The 21,916-nt window shown below is 44.0% G+C and overlaps 1 protein-coding gene across 1 annotated transcript in view; it reads left to right on the plus strand.

Moving 5' to 3' along the window:
* Positions 1–21,916, plus strand: part of LEKR1 (leucine, glutamate and lysine rich 1) — a 581,209-nt gene that overhangs the window by 522,406 nt on the left and 36,887 nt on the right. The gene's annotated exons all lie outside the window — the stretch shown is intronic.

A 21,916-nucleotide genomic window follows, 5' to 3' on the forward strand; every position in this document is an offset into this window, starting at 1 on the left:
TTGAACTGAATGGCGGTGTGGTCTGTCCAGGCTAGTGGTAGCACTTTATTGCAGGTCAGGTGAGTGGCTACATCCCTTGAAAATAAAGGAACCCACAAACTCTGTGTCCCCAACATTCTGCCCCCACCTGAGAGCAAAAAGGCTCTAGCCTCAGTGGCACATCTTTGCAGGAGGCAGGCATTACCAGGAATACACTCTGAAACAATTCTAGGTCCGACATTTGCAATCTTCTACAGGTCAGTGTGGCTGACAAGGCAGCCAACCGCAGAAGCCGGAATAAGTGAATCCACTGAACACTCAGAGTCATGTGTCTGTACACTAATTTTTTGTTTGTAGTTAAATACTTTGTTGCCTATTTGGCACAATGGCAAATCTGCAATAGATAGTGTTGATTCAGGAGAGTTGCATTATTGTCACAACCTGAATAAAGGGCAATGTTTCAGTTATTCACCATTCATTACCATCATGTGTGATATCCATTTCTTAGATGTTGGAATCACTCTTACCTCAAAAATAGTTGTTGATTTCTGTGTGTCATTAACTGCCCTCTGCTGCACGAGTCCCATCCTAATGCACGTGTAGTGGTGGTAATTCATCATCTGGGTCAGATTCGTCCTCAATGCTGATGTTGTGCGGACCCCTCCTCATGGCGATATTGTGTAGCATGGCACAGGTGGCATGGTTTTACTGCATATCTCAGGTCTGTACAGTAGTGCTCCTTCTGTCTTGTGGAGGCAGGGAAACCTGTACTTCAGTATCCCAAAGGTCCTCTCAATGAAGGAGTGCATTGTCCTGTGTGCCCTGTTGTACTGTACTTCAGTTCTTGTCCTTGAAATCCGGTGTGAGTATCCAGGGACGCAAGGCAAATGTGCTGTCTCCTTAAAAGCATGATAAGGAATGCCTTTAGGTCACATTACACAAACAGTTCTAGCTTTGTATTCATTGAGTCAGCAATTCTCTTACCTTGTAAAAAACCATCACCAATTTCCCCTTGTGACAGTCGGTTTGGTATTCCATTGTGTCGGAAAATGAAGTGGTGCTGTTTGGAAAGTTTGTTATGATATGGGAGTCATCACACACTACCTGCACATTGAGTGAGTGAGAGTTTTTCCTGTTCTATATATGAATTAAGTTGCTGAGGGGGGACATATGACTATATGTCTGCCATCAACACAGCCTATGACATTGGGGAACTGTGCTACCTGGTAGAACATTAATTTAACCTGTTGCAATAGTTATGGGAGGTTTTGAAATATATGTATTGGTTAACTTTGCTAACCATGATGTCCAGATACCTACGAAACAACCTGGAAGCGGTGGTTTGGGACACCCCTTGCCACTGCTATGACCCCCTGGTAACTACCAGAAGCTAAGAGTTGTAGACAACACTATACCTGTACACGTAGTTAGGTTGCATTTCTCCTGAGTGTTTGGGTCGGAAGCAGAGGTTGTAATTCAGAAGGTATGTCTAGGATTACCTAACTACTGAGTCTGTACTTCTCAGAAATCTCTTCCTCTCTCTGTTCAAACAGGGCGACTCTCACACTAAGTAGCCTGTCCCGTCTCCTTGTTCTCTGCCAGCAAACTCCTCGTACTCCTCACCAAAACATAGAGGGACGCCATTCTGAGAGAGCCAGATGCATTTTGTGTGCCTTTTTATAGTTTTCACATGGTTATCACCTGATCCAGATTGATGGTAGTTGTATTTCCTAAAAGGCCATTTTGTGACTATTCACAATTAGGAACCCCTTTGTACATGTGGTTGGGGATTCGCTATTTGGGAATCCCTTTTAGCAATTTCCTGTTTAGCGATTTCCAAAATGCGATTGCTACTTGATAGAAAATGCATTTCGTACATACCAAAATGACATTTTACATGTCCTAATGGCCCAAAACTGTGATTCGCACCTTTTTGGGAATGCAAAATGCCTTGGTACATATGCGCCCCAATGCCTTCCCATAGGTTCTGCCAGATTGGGATTCCGAGAATCTTTGAGGCCTGGTTTTAATTTGGTTGCAATGATTAAGTCTTTGATTCCTGATTGTTGTTATCGAATGTTGAAATCAGAAGAAAATCCATTGATATTAATTTCTTCAACGTAGAAAAAGGACTGTAGAGTGAATTCCACTAGTATATAGTTCTTCAGCATTGGTTCTTTCATAGATTCACATGCTTCAAACATTCCCCATCGTCAAAGTGGAAGTCCCACGGTCCATATAAAGCAGTAAGTAATGACTGTAATATTGAAGTTAATGGAGAAAAACATTTACTTTAATAGCTCATCCTAGTCATTAGAAATGGTCTAAAGTCCAGCCAATCAGGCAACAGTACCCTGTAGAACCCTAACCATAGAGGCTCCAGGCTTTTAGATTCTCGACTGAACATCATGTGAAGGGAGTCTCCCTGAGCTATGCTCAGTACTGTTTTTTCTGGCCTACTTGACAAATCTTTCTTCTAAACAACATGTCTACAACTAAAAGATCTCTGTTTAGGCACTGTGATGCCTTGGAAAGGTGATTCTGCAGAGGCACTGTGATGCCTTGGAAAGGTGATGCTCCATTCAGACAATCCTCACAAGAAATGCATTTACTGCCATCACCCTGATCACCAGGTGAAAGATTGCAAAATCTGAAGAACTTTCTCTCAGGCGACTTTGAGAGCTAGCGAGGGAAGATTTCTTTTGTGGCTGCAGAAGTTAAAAACCAAGGACAACCCCCTGTCTGATGATGACAGCGATACCTCCCTCAAAACTATTGCCTCAAAAAAGAGAGCAGGTGATGTAGAAATCATCTCCTCTAAGGCTTTTAAGATCATAAAGAGGCAGCACCATTCGTTGAAGGCTGAGGATCAGCCTACCACCTCCAGGAAGGAGTGCACCTCTCATAAGGGACATTGGTTACCCTTGATGCCTTCTACAACCTCCACTAAGGTCAACATGACTTCAAAATCTCTACCGGAGACAATTTTATCACCTCAGAAGTTGAATATAAGTTTACCGTTGACGTAAACGTCTTCAACCCCCTTGTCGGTGACAGATTTCGTCGTCACTTCTGCTACAACAACATCGACCGTTTAATCTTCACAGTCTAAACTTATCATGTTCTCTTCTACATCTCCATTAACAATAGTGTCTGTGAAGGTGAAACCTTCTACATCGACAGCAACATCTTCTAGGAAAACATTGATGAAAATATACAAAACTTCATCGTGGACGGATGCGGCCTCTTCAGAAAAAGGAGCATTGTCGAAAGATTTGTAGATGGCTCTTTCATCGTTGCTGCAGTTGTCCACACCCCTCAAACCCAAAAATCTTTTGCCAACTTCGACTGCATCAAGGGTGGCTCCGTCAGCAGACCCAAATAATTTTACTACAGGCTTGCAACGACGGACATCAATGAAGTCCAAGATATCGATGGAAGATTCATCGGCGGCTGCTCTGTCGACGGGGGCCCCGTCGGTGGTTGTTTTTTGGCAGCAACTATTCCATTGCCGGGTACTTCGTTGACAGTTCCTTCATCGACGATTTTGTCTACTACACAGAAAAATATATCAGCTTACGTCGACGAATGTACAAATAGTTAAGGCGCTTACATCTGCATTATCCCAGCCTAAACTAAGATCTTCACATCAAAATGTTTTACCTGTGCATACCTCTCCTAGTAAGGTACCCCTAGTCCTCCAGAAGAACGTTTTGTGGTTTAAATCTGTTAATATTTTTAAGAATGCAAAAGTAACAGTAGCCGCCACCTACATACACTGGCCGGCGGGGAGCGATATGACAATGCTTATTTTTGGGAGATGCAGTGAAAGGAGATAGAATGAAAAAGGGGAAAGTCGGAGGATAGAGGAGACCGGATAGCTGAGGGTGATCTGTACTCCAGTGATAGTAAATGTAGAAACATGGCTAGGTTACACTTTGCTCAAAACCAATATTTAAGTAGAAATATGACCAAAATTCTCTCGAGATTGCTCCATGGAACCAAATGTAAACTGCCACCCACGTTCCTAAAATCCTCTGTAACTAAAAGTCCACAGCAGATAAACAGTAAACAAAATATCGCTCCCGAGTAGAAAGCAAATTAACATTCAGAGTTGAAACATATTGAATAATCAGTCCAATAAAGTTGTCCAGATTCAAAATATTCTCAAATAATATTCTTCTCTTTATTTTCTTATTTTCCGTTGTCCTTATCATAAACGTAGAAGTATAATAAATAAATTCATAGTGGGTAAGTTGATGTGCATAACATCACCAAATGTAGCCAATAGCTGACACACGTTTCATCTCGGGTAGAATCACCCGACGAGTACCTCAGGGCAAGCACAAATCTCTGTAGATAAATTCACCACATTACACATTACAGAACTTGGGTGTGGGCCCATATAATATGGGTCTAATAAGAATATATACAGTACATATCCTTCAGTAATCTGACGAGTTTTGTCAAATAGATATCTTGATTGGACATAAAAAATGGTCCGGATTAATATATGTAGGGTGAATTCAAAAGGAGGAGAGTACTCCCACCATCATCATGGGTTCACACATCAATGAAAAGACCCATATTATAGCTTGTCTGTTCCCCATTTAGACAGCAACACCAGCTTAGCGGCGCCCACCGCTAAAGTGATCACTCTCCCTCGACAAGACTTAAGGCGGTAGGTAAGCGAATTAGGGAGTCCCAATAAGGTGTAGCTTGGGAATCTGTTTTTCTGTGTGATAAATGGTGTCTATGTCCAGCATGATTGAGTCCCAATAAGCTTGTATCTTCGGGCATTGCCAGAGAACTTGTGTGAGATTGCCGATCTGCCTGCAGTGGCACCAGCAACGATTGTCCCCTCAAGGCTTCCACCACGCGATTTTGGCTTGGGTGTAGTACCAGTAATGTGCTATTTTGAGGAACATTTCCTTCCCAGCAGTGCTACAGGAGGAAGCCGTGGCCCTATGGATAATATGATGCCATTCTCTGGTGCAGAACCCATGTTCAAGTTTGGGCTCCCACTGATGCTGCGCAGGGGATTTAGTACTATGTTTAGGCATATTCAAGAAGGCATATATATCTGAGAGCATGAGCTTATCTGAACTTCAGGTTATGTAACATTTTCAAACTTGGTTAGTGTGCGGCTAGCATCGGGGCACACCTGTGCTTGAGTCTCCCAGTGTTGCAAAGCAAGATATTGCCAGTACGCATCTCTGGGTGCTCCAAACTCAAAGATGAGTTGGGAAAATTCCATTACCCCCTTCTCGTCAAAAAGATCACCAATTCTTTTGCAGTTGGCCTTCATTTGAGATAGCTATTCCCCTCTCTAGCCGGGGGGAAGTCTGGGTTTCCTATGAAGGGGGTCAATAGTGAAATGGGGTTTGAGAGTACACAGGACTCCTGCACCATGTCCCATGCCCTGAGGGTGGACTGCAAAACTGGGGAGATAGGAAGTCAGGGTACCTTCCAAATACCTTCCAAATATGCATGCCTGCGATTGAACGGTCGATAAAGCACCAGTGTTTCTCTGACGCAGATTTAAACCATTCGATCATAAATCGCGATTGTGCCACTTGAAAGTATCTCTCCAAGTACGGACCACCGGGTCCCACGTCCTCCTGTCTCAGATATTTTTGGTGACGTGCCATTTGAGCTCTCCTCCCTCACCTGATTAAGTCACCAGATAAGGTGCTGTAGTTGGGCCACCAGCCATGATGGAGGCTATAGTGGGAGAGTCTGCATCACATACACGATGCATGGCAAGAGAGTCATTTAATAGCAGCTAGCCTGCCTAACCATCACATTTTTTGTTTCCTCCAAGTCAGGAGCTCCTTTCGAGTCTCAGATAAGAGCGTTGAATAGTTCACCTGGGCCGTTTTTTTCGACTGTAGGGAATATTTGAAGCGTCAGGTAAGGAAACCCCCCCCGAAGCCCACATAAATGAGAACTGCGCCGTCAGCTTGTTTTGGTCAGCTTTGGGGATGGTTAAGCTGAAGGCTTGCATTTTCTGAATGTTAATTTTAAAGCTGTAGGCTTGGTTAAAGGCTTCTATGTCTCCTAGGAGGGGAGGTAAGAAGGCAAAAGGCTGCGTGAGTAAGAGCACCACATCATGCGCATAAAGCGAGACTTTGTGTTCCCTATCTCCCATCTGAATCCTGGTGATAGTGGGTCGTGGTGGACTCTTTTGGCAAAAGGCTCTGATAGTAGAGGCGATAGCTGGCACCCCTGGCGGGTACCCCTCACATTCCGGAAGTGCAGAGAAGCAACCCTGTTCACCCTGATGCGCGCTTCTGGTCTACTGTATATACAGTCCACCCACCTCAAGAACCGTTTGCCTATACCAAATCTAGATAGCACCTGTTTAAAGTATGGCCAGTGAACCCTATCAAAAGCCTTCTCTGCATCCACGGACAGGAGCAGAGCGGGTTGCTGTGTGTGCTGAATTTTATCAAGAGATGGCACATTCGCCATGTCCCATCACTACAGCTGCTTTCCGGGATAAAGCCGGATTGGTCCAGGTCCAAGAGACCTTGCATATAGGGGGCCAGACGAGTTGCAAGAATGCTAGTGAGTATTTTTAAATCCCCATTTAATAGGTATATGGGGTGGTATAAAGCACAATCTGATGGGTCTTTACCCGGCTTAGGTATCACCACTACCTCGGCCATAAACATTGTAGGGTGAGGGCCCCAGTGTCGCTAAGTCCCATCTCGTTGTTGCCCTATTTTGGGAAAGTCCTTGAAGCCTTAGTAAATAGACAACTAACTAGCCATCTAGAAGGGCATAGTCTTCTCGATCCCTCTCAATCGGGGTTCCGTGCGGCGAACAGCACCGAAACGGCGGTAGTCGAAATGATCGACAATATCAGGCTTGCCCTAGATAAGAAGGAATCAGCTATTCTGGTGCTGCTGGATCTATCAGCCGCTTTTGACACCATCTCCCATGACATTTTGTTACAACAACTCTGGGAGATGGGGGTCCAGGGGTAGGCCTTGGATTGGTTCAACAACTATTTAAAAGATCGCTCTACCACTGTGCACCTTGGCCCCATGGCAGCATGCAGCAGATCAGTATGCTTCGGCGTACCGCAGGGATCCATTTTGAGTCCCATGCTTTTCAATCTGTATGTTACTCCTTTGGCCAAGATAATTAGATCCTATGACTTTGAAACGGTATCATACGCCAATGATACCCAATTGCTGATATCCTTCGGCCCTGACCCTTCGGACACTATCATCGGTTCAAGAAATGCATGACCCACATTGACAGCTGGATGTGTCAAAATAAACTGCAACTGAACTGCAGCAAAACCGAGATAATTCTGTTTGGCAGAGCTGAAGATCATTGGTCTAGCGACTGGTGGCCCCAGTCACTGAGCCTCTGTCCATCTCCTAAACCAACTATATGCAATCTGGGGATCACTATCGACAATAAAACTTCGATGAAAGCTCATGTAAACAGTGTAGTGTGCACCTGCTATGGCATCTTGCGCAAATTGCGGAAGATTTTCAAGTGGCTACCAATCGAATCTCACAAGCCACTTATTCAGGGCCTAATCATGAGTCGAGTAGACTACGGCAATGTCCTACTGGCTTCTATCAACAACCACCTTTATGCCAAACTACAAACCCTCCAAAACACTGCTGCTAGACTTATTCTGGATCTACCTATGAGATCATCTTCCTGTGCCAATCTGAAATCTCTTCATTGGCTACCAATCAGGTTGAGAGGCAAATTTAAGACTCTTTGCCTCATACGTAAGAGTCTCTATCACACTGGCCCAGCGTACCTTGGCAAAAAGTTGCAAAAATACCAGCCTACTAGAACTTTGAGATCTAGTTCTAAATGTCTTTTAAACCCTTTAAGGATATACACCGCAAGACATGGCGGTTGATCTTTTTCTTATCTCGCCCCCATCTTTGGAACAAGTTTCCTCCACATATCTCGTCCATCTCAGATCATCCGTCCTTCCGTAGGGAATTAAAGACCTGGCTGTTCCCCAACTAATGCAACCTGGTGAGTCTGATTATATCTGCAAGCGTCCTGAGACCTAACAGTGATATGTTGCGCTATACAAGACCTTCTTACTTTGACTTTGACCTATCCAGTGCAGCGATGTACCCCTTCCAACTCCCTGATCTATGACTCCAGTTGGTCCTTTTGTCTCTCCTATCCTTGTTCAGGCTAGCTGCTACAGCTAAAAACTGTCCTCTTATAACTGCCTTGAGTGTGCCCCATACCAGGGAAACGGAAGCCGAACCACCATCGTTAGTTGTTAAGTAAGTTTGTATGGCCTCTCAGATTTCTTTAATGTTTGTGGTTTAATCTCAATTTTTTCTGACGTGGATGTTCCCCAGCTAGCTGTAACTCAAGGGAAATCGGGGAGTGGTCCGAAAGAGCAGCTGTACCTATCTAGACCTCCCACGTGTCCCTCTTGACTTGTGGGCAAGTCATGAAGAGACAATGCGGACATAGGTTTGGTGGGCTACAGAGAAGAAAGTGTATTCCACGGCAGTGGTATAGCGATGTCTCCAGGCATCCGCCAATCCAACGTCTCTCTGCCTCTGTTTCTTAGAGTCCGAAAGGGAGCCTGAGTATCCCACCCGTTGTTTAGACCTAACCATTTGGGAGTCAGATACTTAATTGAAATCTCCTCCCAGTATTAGGTCCTTGTCCGGGGATTCGAGGATAGTAGTCAGTTTCCTTGAGAAATGCGTCTTAGTGTTTATTTGGGCTGTATAGGGAGGCAATAGTGTAGGTGTGACCCATATGGATAACATCCTATCCAGCGTTTCCGCAAGCATACTTAGCACTGTTCCCGGAAAGTCTGTTGCCAGGAGGATGGCCACTCCCCGCCACAGAAGAAAAATATTGTTGGTCAAACCATTTTGACCGGAGGCATTTCTAGTCAGTGCATACAAGGTGAGACTCCTGCAGTAGGCAGATGTCACAGTGTGTATGTCTAAGCAGTGCAAGAAGCGGGCACCTATTGAGAGGTGAGTTTAGGCCCCGGACATTAGAGCTCAGTATCACAATCTTAAGGGGTCCCATGGGGGTAGTTCAAGGGAAAGCCAAGGGGTGTATCGGGGATAGACTTATAGGGGGCTCGTGGTCTCCCCCCAAAAAGCACCAGCTGGGGAGAGTGGTGGTTAGCAGTGTCCTGAAAGTGAGAATCTTCTTCCAACCCAACCCCACTCGCTGTCCAGGGAAGAAAGATGCAACGGTTCTGGTGCTGTTGCCCCATATGGAGGACCCCCTGGTAAGACCTTCCATGATTTAGTGCCCTTGAAGATCGCAAGCAGAACATCCCCAGAAGGAGGCCCCCGTGTTTGTCGGAGACTACCCCAGTGGTTCTGTGGTCTTTACAGACGTGGAGCTCCCTGTGTCACCCGCTTGTCAAGGTGGTACCCGGTCCCTCACTGTGGGGGAAATATCTTTAAACAACGCTGAGGGAAGAAAAGAGAGCAAAGGTTGAGAAGAGAGCGGAACAAGAAAACACATATAACGAGAATAGCCCTCCAGTGGGCATTGATATCACTGTTGTGTCTGGGTCTATATGGCTGGCAGTCGGTAGTCATCTTGATGGGAGCAAACTCCATCCACCCAGGTCGATTTTGTTTTCCACCCGGAACTCACCGGCGGCCTTTGTTTGCCCATAAACAGAGGTAGGATACATGGCCTTTGTTTCATTCGTTAAAGGTCTCTCCAGTACCATCTCAATTCTGCAATTTGGGAAGCAGGGCTTCTCTTTCTTTCTGCCTTTCAAACTCAGAGGGTCGTGTGCACTTCACCCTCCCGGTCCCACGCCGCCGACCTGGTTTTGGTGCCCCCAGGGTTGCCATGTCCTCTTTTTGAGAATCCAGAACTCTCCCCTCCTCTAAGGTGATGCCAAGTACTTCCTGCGCTTCTCTTAGTGACCATACTGCCTGCATCTCCTTCTTCCACACAAAGTTCCGTTTGAAGGGATGCCCCCATCGATAGCGGATTCCTTTGTCCCGTAGGAAAGCAGTAACTGGTTTCAGGGTTTTGCGCCACTGCAGAGTGAGTGGCGAGAGGTCCTGATAGATTCCGACTTGAATTCCCTTGAATGAGATGGCCACTTTGTCTCGGGTCACGTTCATAATGATCCAGGGTAATCTCCTTGTCCCGAAGCGCTGGTGTGATGTGTCAGGAAAGGCAAATCACCCACTACTCCAGCTTCCCGCCGTCTGCCTGGAGTGGCACTCCTTTGATGCAGATGTTGGACCATCTCCGTCAGTTTTCAAGGTCTTTTAGGCGGAGGCAGAGTTCCTCGTTGTGGTCTCTGAGTTCCAGCATGTCCAGGCATGGTCAGAGAGCTTCTCTTCTCTGCAGTAGCCGGTCCTCTTGAGTGAGTCCATGCGGTGGTCCAGTTCCTGGATCTCTATTCTGATATGCTTAATGTCAGATGCCACATCTTGCCTTAGGCCTGCAAAGTTTTGCCTGAGGGTGCCAAAGAGTTGTTCCAGGCAGCTACGAGTGATCAGTTCCTCTCTGTGCTCACAAGCAGGGTCCATGTCCTTCTCTTGGAAGTTAGCCGGCGGCTGATCAAGGCCACTTTCATCTACCTTTTTAGAACCGTGTTTCTGCAAAAGATCTTTGATTGTGGTCCTTTTCTCGCCTGATGTGATGTCATCTCGATCGGGCTACCCCTCAGGGGCCTAAGGGACCCTCCCTGAGTAGGCCTGGTATATCCGGGTCTGCAGCGAGTCAGCGGGGTGCAACTGTGCTTCCTCTATCCAGCACTAGTGTGGGGCAGTCTCAGATCCTTTTCCCCCCTGGTGTCCTGGGTGCACCGTATGCTGTCCTTGGTTCCGCCTAGGGAGGTGAGCACCCCCTATTTTGACCCTTCACTTGCAACCTGTCTGTGGTTCGTCAAGGTAGAGAGTTCAGGTGTAATCTTTAAGGGCCCGGGTGTCATATCCTCTGTTGCCCTCAGGGGGTAGTGCTCCTACCGCCCCCGCATGTTTGTGGCCCCTCAGACCCACCATAGGCCTCAAGCCACCCTGCATAAAGTCCGGCCTACCTTTGGACTGGCCCTCATTGTTATTGCTGGGGGCCTGCACTCTTTGGTCCTCCCTCGCAGACCCGCCGAGGGGCTTGGGCCGCCTCCCAGGAACCCAGACCGCCCCCGAAGTCTACCAGGCCAGATCGCTCTCCAGGCAGCTGAATCTCACAATTGGGCTCCGAGGGCTCCCCTGGCCCACCTTCTAAAATGGCAGCAGAGCGTTCACAGCAGTTCTGGCCTGCGTCTGGAACTCCTGTCCTTGCACAGGTCCTCCCCCGCTGTCCAGAATCCCCACAGCGTTGTCGGTTGCAATAAAGCTCACCACCGCACCGCCTGACTCCTCAACTTATGCAGCCATCTACATGAGCGGTATCGCGCACAGCCTGCCCGCGTCTCCGCTGCACGGCTCCCAGAACCGCCCAGGCACTAAGAGCGCAGCCTGATACCAGCTGCTGTTGCTCCGGGCCACGGACCCCCCTCCTCGGCATGCTGGGTCCCAGGGTGGCCGTGTTGTAGCGGAATATCAGCTCTGGCAAGTGGAGCTCCGTGGAGTCGATGTTACTCCACCATCTTGGCCACGCCCCTTCCAGAAGAACTTTTTGAGTATGATGATGAGGATTATCATGAGGAGGGCATGTGTGGTGTGGCACATAGCCCTTCAGAACTTCGTATTAAATGCCAAGAGGAAGACAACAAATATTACTAATTTTCTCATGACCCTAACCACCAAAATACATAGAGAGAGAAGATGATTAAAATGCCTGCTCCCTTAGTTTCAAATCTACAACACATTGTGGAAGATTACTACTACAGATTCCCACTGTCAGAACTGGCTACCTCAATCCCTCGAACTCCGATTCCTAGTTCATCTTCAATTCCAACGTCCCCTACCATTACTCTACCTCCTAGAACCCTGCAAGCTCAGGTGGAGGATCATCGCACTACTGACAAGGAAAGAGAGGAAGGAGAACTGGATGATTACTAAATACAAACACCATCTCCTTCAACTCCACCTCCAGTAGACAGACGAGGTTTTCATGCTCTAATGGAAAGAGCGGCAAAGAGATTTCAGATCCCCATGATCACAAAACAGTCTGATTGTTTCCTATATGATTTTGATAAACAGACTAAGCGGCAAGTTAGTTCAATCTCCATAGTGGATTTCATATAGAAGGAAGGCCTGATAGTAATACAAACAACGATTCCCATTCCAGCTGTTTTACCTGAGCTGGAAAAGAGATACAAGGCACCTGATAACCTTCCTGCCTGCCTCATTGGTAGGCCAAAGAAGGATTCTGTAATTTCCCAGCCAGCTGAAAGTTTCGATAGAAATCCCTCTGTACCTCAGTCCGCCCCTCCAGACATGGACGGGAGATGTCTTGACACCATTGGTAAAAAATTCTACGCTTTGGCAGCGACCACAGTTAGGGAAGCAAACTGGTCGGACATTTCAGCGTATATAGATATGTTGCCTGAGGAGTCAAGAGCAGAAACATGGAAGATCCTTCAGGAAGTGAAGAGTGAAGAGGACCTCAGCGGAAATAATTGATTGTGCAATAGATATATCCTCAACGGGCTTCCATCAGTTGTCTGGGGCGGCAGTATTAAGATGACGGGGATGGTTGAGAGTCTCTTCTTTTCGCCAGGAGGTGCAAACTAAGGTCATCGATATGCCTTATGATAGCCAATCCATATTTGTTCAGCACATTGATGAAGCTCTACAAGCAATCAAAAAGGATGCAGACACAGCGAATGTGCTAGGCACCCTGCAATTTAAAAAAGAGCCATTTCTTGGAGCATGAGGCCATGACACTTCTTCCTTTTGGGTAGGTTACAAGCAGTAAAAACAGTTTCAGCCGTAACAGGGACAATCCTGATAATCCACTGCACTATAGCATCAGCAATCCTACAAACAGCCACCTGCCTCCAAGCAGTGATGAATCTCTAGTGTCGGTCACAAATCACACCTCTTTCCTAGAGGTTGTTAGAAAATTTTCCTTTTTTCTCTCCAATTGGTCCACTATAACAACTGACAAATGGGTCTTCAAAATAGTTTCCAGCGAAGACGCATTGGAATTTCAACAGATTCCTCCAAATTTTCCACCTCGGGCCCTACTCCTTCTCATCTAACAAAATTGCCGCCTCAGATAGACATCATGTTGCGCAAGGGAACAATCGAAGTGGAACCAAGTGCGTAAAGAGGGACAGGATTTTATTCAAGATTTGACTACATAAGGAGAACAATCAGTAGAATTGTGCCCCATTTTGGACCTTCACCACCTCAACAAGTTTCTAAAGAAGCAAACATTTTGGATGTACTCTTCAGGAAGTTCTACAATTCTTGAATCAAGGAGATTACATGACGACCTTGAATCTTCTAGGTGCCTATTTCCACATTCCCATTCATCCCAAACACAGGAAAGTGTTATGCTTCAGAGTGGCCGGCGCAAATTATCTGTTCTGAGTCTTGCATTTTGGCCTTCGTTTAGCACTTCTAGTGCTTACCAAGGTCTTAGCCCCAGTGGCTCATCTACGACAAGCAGGTATTCAAACATTCCCATACCTCGACGATTGCCTTATAAAAGTAACCTCCTCATCAGTGGAAAACAGAGATACACAAGAGTGCCTATCTCTTCTCTAGTCTCTAGGGCTGTCCATCAATGTTCAAAAGTCTCAACTAATACCCTTGAATGTCAGAACATTATTAGGAGCAACTATCGACACCCTGCAGGAAAAGGTCTAATCCTCACAGGAGAGGCAGGAAAAGATATGCAGTCTGGCAACTCTACTCCTTGTAAAATATTTAATTACGAAGGAACAAGTTGCTACCCGGAATGCTTTCATCCTGCATTCCTCTCATTCCCAACTGCCGCATACACATGAGTCCTCTACAGGAAGAACTGGACAGTCATTGGTTACAGTCCTCAGGCCAAAAATACAAAATGAAGAGGGTCAAAAAAGGCCTATGTTTACCGACCCCGATATTCCAAAGGCCTAATACACAGTTATTTTCACACTGCCTAACAGTCAGGTTTTTTATATATTGTGCAAGACTAAAACTGGTAAACTAAGTGGGGACGAGGTTTCTCATTGTCCCTTCTTTGTATTTGTAATTTGCACAATAGAGCGGTGCCTCAATTTTCCCGAGCAGGACGCCGGGCGAGGTGAGGTTTACTACCCACACAAAGTTGGGTAAGTATTATTTAAAAATTTCCGAATATTCTTCCGCAAACCGCTAGCAATACTTAAGTTAATGGGCTAGCAAAGTGTATATATACCTCAAATTCAGGCTTTACAGTGGGGTATATTATAGAGTTAGTATCACTCTATGTGTGTTCTGGGCACGTTTTGTTTGGCAAACATAGAGATCTATATTTACTATAATTTGTATGTGGTTCTCTACTATTTTTCTCTATAGGTAAGGATCACATTATCCTAACATCCCTGGAAACATTGGGGCTCCAAGGTCCGGGTAGGATGTTCTTTTTCCTTGGTGCATATAATCACTTTCACATGTAACTCCCTGTGCAGTAGTATTTTCATCTTATTTTTGGTCCTGAAGAAAGCCGGATACATTTCCTTTGGCTGAAACATATCGACCGTCTTGCACAGCCTTACTCAGTAGTCATATTGTCAGACTACTAGGCGTAATGTTTATGGTTGATACCAGATCAATACTTATTAAACATACTTTTTGTTCTGGTAATCAATTTTAATTCACATCCTTTCACTAACACTGCACCTCATCAGCAACCTATTGAGAATAAGCTTTGGATGGAGACAACTACTGGTATCCGCAACTATACCGTCATATGATGGTCGGTCAGGATGTTGCCTGGATCCATATCCCATCTCACATGAGGACACTCCGCCATCTTGGGTGGTCTGATGAGAATCTCTCACCCACCGATTATTCTCTTAGGTTAGCTCCCTTTTTGATTTCTTAGTTTTCCAATCGCTCTGTCTTGGGACATACCTATACATCTCATCCTATGACCCAGATATTCCGCTTTGTTGTATACAGTCCTCAGGCACCTTAGAGGATATCATTCAAATAACACCACAGATGAAAGATGTACTTCAATGGTGGATGGGCGTCCCCAATGTATCCAGAGGCCGCTCATTCTTGATCGACTGACCGCAATATGTAATTACGAGAGACGCCGCCCTTGAAGGTTAGAGGAGCACACCTACAGGGTTTGACAGTCAAGGGGAAATGGGACATCGAACAACCGTCCCTACGTATTAACCTGTTGGAACTTAAGGCTATTTTCCTGGCTCTGAAATCTTTCCTTTCAAAAATCTCAGGAGCATCGATGTTAATTCGAACAGACTCTACTACAACTATGCACTATCTAAACAAACAGGGCAGAACATGATCGACTGCACTGTCTCTCTAAGCTCAGCAAATATGGAACTGGGCAATTCAACACACTATAAACTGAACAGCAGAACACGTTCCAGGTGTGTCCAATGTTCTTGCAGATTCCCTGAACAGGGCAAGCTCTGTCAGCCACGAGTGGGAATTGCACCGACCAATGCTAGACCACCTCTTTCATTTGTGTGGCAAACCAAGTTTGGATTTGTTTGCGACTAGCAAGAACCGCAAAGCCCTGTACTTCACCAGTTGGCATCCCCAACTGGGATAATGGGGGAATGTGTTTTTGATTGACTGGTCAGATATATACCTACACTTTTCTTCCAATTTCTTTAATCCCAAGGTTGCTCCGGAAAATGAAGAAAGAACCTTTTTGGATCCTGCTCATAGCACCCAGGTGGCCCCACCAGTTCTGGTTTATGGAACACCTTCTTCTCTCGGATTGCAAACCCATTCAGTTACGACCGGTACTGATCCTGTTGACGATGAATCAGGGCCAGGTCCATCATTCAGATCCGACAACTCTTCGATTATTGGCTTGGCTCCTGAACACTATGTGTTTGCCGGTTTAGCCACCCTTTGGATTTCCGAGAAGTCCTCACTAATGCTAGGGCACAGTCCATTAGTAGAACATAAAAACTCAAGTGGAAATGATTTTGTCACTGGTGCTCAAACTCCACCAGAGCAAAAACTTCTGTATCACCTTCGTTAGCAGGATCCGGTCTCTCTCATTCTTCCATAAAAGTCCCCTTTGCCGCAATATGCAGATTTCGAAGACATAATCGTTCACAATTACTTTGCTCTTCAGGAATCATAAAACAGTTTCTAAAGGGTTTATTTAGGATGTTTCCACCAATAAAGCGGCCCCAACCACCTTGGCTTATCAACATTGCGTTAGCTCACCTAATGAAAAAGCCGAGCTAAAGTATATCTTGTGTTAGACAACCTTTTCTTCAGTTCACAAAGGAGTGTGTAATCCTTCGTACTAATCCAACTTTCATCCCTAAAATCCCATCAGATTTTCATATAAATTAGGCTGTTTTCTTAAAGACTTTTTTCCCAAATCCGCAAACACCAGCAGAAAGATCCCTACATTCCCTGGATCTCAAAAGATGTATTAAATTCTATTTTCAGAAGAGTGTCAGCATATGGAAAGCCGACCAATGGTTTGTGGCATATGGAAATGTCAGAAAAGGAAATCCTGTTACTAAACAGAATATAGCATGATGGATATTATCAGCCATACTGTTTCGCCATCAACAAGCAGGCAAACCACTATCTTCTATAGTGAATTCCCACTCAACCAGAGCTGTCACCTTATCAACAGCCCTCTTTGCCGGTGTGCCCATACAACAGATTTGCAGAGCAGCAATGTGGTCCAGCAGGCATACTTTTACTCGCCATTACTTTCTGGATGCCGCAGACAACTCTGATGCAGCTGTGAGACAAGCAGTTCTCAGTAATCTCTTTCACTAAGGTGAGCTTCTTTTACTTCCCACCTTCCTTAATGGTTTTATTATACTTGTTATTTAAAACAAAGTTACGATTTAATAGATTTAATAGATATTGGACTGGAGTATATCTATGTTGATACATCTATATCTATATATATAGAGAGAGAGATATATGCATACATTGTATATATACATACAAAGCTTATGTATGTTTTTTTCTCATTTATGAATATTTTCCAATAGTATCACTGCTATCTATTCGGATTCAAGCATGTGAATATTTGAAAAATCCAATTCTGGAGAAGAAAATAAGTTACTTGCCTGTAACTGTGGTTCTCCAGTATTCGTATCTTTCATAGATTCACATGTGACTCACCCTCCTCTCTATAGAGGCTCCCCTAGCTATCTCATACTCTTAAATTCTCACTAGAAAATCTGAAAGCCTGAAGCCTTTGTGGTGAGTGTTCTGTCGCTTCATTGGCTGGATTTTGGACCATTCCTAATGACTAGGACAAACTATTAAAGTGAATGTTTATTATCCATTAACTTCAATGTTAAAGGAATTACTTACTGCTTTAAATGTACCGTGGGACTCCCACTACGACGATGGGGAATGATTCAAGCATGTGAATCTATGAAAGATACCAATACTGAAGAGCCAGAGTTACAGGTAAGTAACTAATTTTCTTCTCTAATGTTAACACATTATCTAGAAATCAGTGGATATTTAATTTCTACCCAACTCAAAATTGGATCCTTGAACTAATTTCAGCAAGGTGTTTGTGCAAGAGAGACGGGCTTATAGAGATTGCAATACTATGTACCTCGTGGACTTTGCGAGATGGTTTGATGCATAAAGATTAGAATCAAATATTAGCTGGACACTGTGACAGGCACTAGAGTTGTACTATGTGCTTTTTCTTGAATACACCAGACGAGCTTCTCCAGAATGTATGGGCCAGGCTCATAGAGATGCAACCCAAGCAGTTATTCCATTCTCTTGATGTCCATGCAAATCGGTATTTTAAACTGACTGTTACTTAGATGGTAGTTGTCCCCAAACGAACCTAGCCATAGCTCAAATGACAATTAACTCCTCACGGTTACAGTGACTGCACATTCAACTAGAAGCATGTGCACTACAGCGGTGCTGTATCTCAGAATGCCGCTCTATAACATTGCCAAGCCTTTACCTGGAAGAGCTGACACACATTTACCTCAAATACTACTGCCTGGACATTAATGCTGCAGCATGTTCTTATATAGTGCATGACCCATTTCCTTAAAGAAAAACATATTCACCATTTCATTACATTCTACTATGTTTACTGCTTGCTATTCTGATTTAGGCATTTGAGCCTATGAAAGATCCAGAGAAAAATTAAGGCGACTCCATTTATACTGTGGTAACCTCTAAGTGGAGTGGAGTTCTGAGCATACTCACTTCAATGGCTGAGGTTCAGGCTGTGTCAAATGTGTTACTAGACAAATATGGGTGCTCATGCCTATGACTAATTTAATTCTATCTTAAAATACTGGGGAATCCTAAGTATATGGAATGACTCAAGCATGTGAATATGTGTAGATGCCAGAACTGAAGAACTGAAATTAAGTAACTGAGGGCCAGATGTACGACCTATTTTTGCATGTGCAAACGGGTTTTCGAACCCGTTTGTGCATGCAGAAACAACATGGGCCATGTACTAAGCCTATTTAGTGAGTCGCAATTTATTTGCAACTCGCTAAATAGGTTTTGCAACTCGCTATTTGGAAGGGGCGTTGCCTTCCAAATAGCTAGTCTCAAACCCATGTACCAATGTTTTGCTACACCAATTGCGGTCACAAAACACTCACAATTACCACCTACTTCAAGTAGGTGGTAATGCATTCACAAATGGAAAGGGGTCCCCTGGGGACGCCCTTCCCCTTTGAAAATGCATGCAGAATTAGTTTTTAAGGGCAGGTAGTGGTCCCAGCGACAAAATGAAACGAAAACATTTAATTTATTTAAAAAAAAATTCATCCCATTTTCCTTTATTTAAAAGCAATCCAAGACATGGTGGTCTGCTGAGCCTAGCAAGCCACCATCCCTGGGAGGGCCTGTCATTCTCAATGGGCTCGCGAATAGCGAGAGGCTCATTAATATCAATGAGCCTCGCAATTTGCGACCCCATTGAGAATCACAAACAGTGTTAAACACACTGTTTTACATATGATTTTGCGCCATGCAATTTGCGACTATCAATTTGTCACAAATGGCGAGGCGCAAAATTAAGTGGTCGTACATCTGGCCTTAACCCCTTTGATGCTCATGACGAGCTCAGCTCGTCATGAGGTACACCTCTCGTACGCTCATGACGAGCTGAACTCGTCATGATTGTATTGTTTTCTGAGTTCTTCAGCACAGTAGGGGAATTGCTGCAGCAATGATGGTGTTAAATAATTCCATGCAAGCCATATAAGAAGTCTACCTAGCAAAACATGTTTTGTTTACTCTTTTCATTCATATGGTTGTATTGAATTTTAAGTTCAAACAACAAAGAAAGAACAAAATAATTAGACATTTCTCTATGCATAAAATACATGATTCAATGACTATAAAGGAAAAACATGCTGGATGAAAATATAAATACTGTTTACCTTATATCATTACTAGGCACATCAGTGTGTAGCTAATACAAAAGGGAATAGTGAGTATTATGATATTGGAGGAGGTGTACCACCCACACATAATAACTTCACGTTAGACAATTTAGAGATTCTGCCCATCATTAGGAGAATGTGTTCTTATATTGATAATGTTGACCTATTTTTGGAGAAAGTTGATGACTGAGCTCCCACTCGAACCAAATAGGAGCACCCATATGATTAGATCAGTTTCACTAAGGGTAACCTTTGCTCCTTTTGGTTGCTTTCTATACCAGCAACAGAAATATCAGAGAAAATACTTAAGAAGTTGTGTGTTACAATCAACCAAACAACAAAACATTAGGAAATTAAGAATATAGAAAATCCATGCTGAGAAAAATGTCTAAAAAATCAAAAGTTATGAAAAAATGAAAAGCAAACCTTTAGGGCACAATGCGGGAAGGAATCTATATTAAATCCCAATTGGAAAAATAGAGAAAATTCCAAGGGTCCTCAGTAGAGTTGCCCAAACCTAACCACCCCTTGTGATCCTTTGAGTCACACACAAGATCAGGGATATTTGGTTTGTAGGATTCTAACATACACATATTAAAACAGTAGAGCAAACAATTATTTAGCCAGTCCAGTCTGTAATAGATAAGTGATCTCCAAGGTCAGCTTATCCCCGAGCAGCATAGATTGCAAATGCTTAAAATCTCCACGTGGTCTATTGCACTTGCTTTGACAAACGTCTCATGCAGGTCCTGACTTCTTCGATATTGATCCATCTTCTGGCTTGACTATGGAGGACCCTTATTTACAAAAGTACTGGTAGTCTTACAAGAACATGCATACATCTTCAGGAATTCTTTATGGCCAGTCTCTAGTGCCCCATACCCTTGATGTAAATTTTTGCAATAATTTACTTGCTACAACTCAGTTTTTACATGTTCGCCCAACTCACCACTCTGATTCTCATCGTATGATTAAGCCCACATCATGTTCCGGTAGTCCACAGCTGATCATCTCTCCATATACAATTGCATCTAACCCATTCTTGAGTGAAGTTTTTCCACTTAACTAGGAATCCTCTCCTATGCAGCAGTTCCCTTTTGATTTATATGACCTTTTTCAATGAAACAGTTTACAGAGAGCTAGTTCTCCAGCATGTCTGGCGGCAGCCCACCGCAGACGAGGGCCCAATTGTCCTTCAATGCTTAGTTATAAAACTAGACTTCCCCATTTTCGGACGAACATCCACATGCATCAAGCTAAAAAACGGTTGCAAACGGGCAGATTCTCAGAATCGCAATTTAAGGAATCTCTAAATTGAGATTCCTTAAATTGCGATTGCATTTAAGGAATCCCAAATTGAGATTCCTTAAATGCAATGCATCAAAGTAAAAAAATTAGCGATTTCGCTAATAGGAGTAGCAAATTACCATGAAGTTCAACTTCATGGTAATTTGCAAAAACTTTGAAAAAAGCCTAAGGGCATGTGTGTGCGCAACATATGTGCACAGATCAATTTCAGGGGTGCAACAGGGAGTCTTTTGGACACCCCTGCACCCTTGACATTGCATTCTCAAGTTACGATTCGCTAATTGCGATTCGCAAATTGAGAATGTCTTCCCATTCATTCCTATTGCGAGTCGCAATTAAGGAATATTAAGAAATCGCAATTATTTTAGCGATTTCTTCATGCATAGCCTTTTGCTATTCCTTATTAGCGAATCCTTATTTTTCGCGAATAAGGAATCACCAATGGCATTGTTGATGCATGTGGGCCATTATCCTTGAAGCAGGAAGATGTAGGAACAACTCAAATGCTAGATATATGGATTCTCCATAGAAAGAGCTAGGAGAGTCTTCATTCTAGTCTAGTTCAAATTGTGATATTAAGAAGTGTCTGAGTTGCATTTTTTTTTAGAGACATTTCACTCTGTTTTACAACAGTTGCCACACTGTCTTCCTATCTTCACTACAGACAGTGTGATTTAAATCCTGTTTACAGTAAATACCTAGTGGCAGCTGATCTCTAAAGATGCCATGCAAAGCTAAAATTCCACATAGAGGATTTTCCTGAGTGAGGCTGAGACCTCTCATAATCCAGAATCTTCTACTTTTTCTTCCTGGTAAAACTTAATCAGCTGTTTTAAGAGAATGTACCATTGTCCACGTCCATGTGAAACCAATAGGTAGAACTCCCATAAGGAACTATTTCTAGTGTGGCTGGGAGGGCCTCCTCCATGAGACCTCGACAGACAACCATTCTAGGGTTCCAGGAAAAAAGCAAGTTAATCTTTAAGAACTTGGCTCCCTTTCTTGTTCAGAGAAACTCCTGTCATTGAAAATGTTCCTAATTATTAGCATAACTTTATTGGTTTGAATACTTTTGTATGACATACAGCAGCAATTTTAAAAAAAGCAGCAGATTTTGACTTATAC

Source organism: Lissotriton vulgaris, chromosome 11 (assembly GCF_964263255.1).
Source record: "Lissotriton vulgaris chromosome 11, aLisVul1.2, whole genome shotgun sequence".
In the NCBI taxonomy this organism is placed as follows: Eukaryota; Metazoa; Chordata; class Amphibia; order Caudata; family Salamandridae; genus Lissotriton; species Lissotriton vulgaris.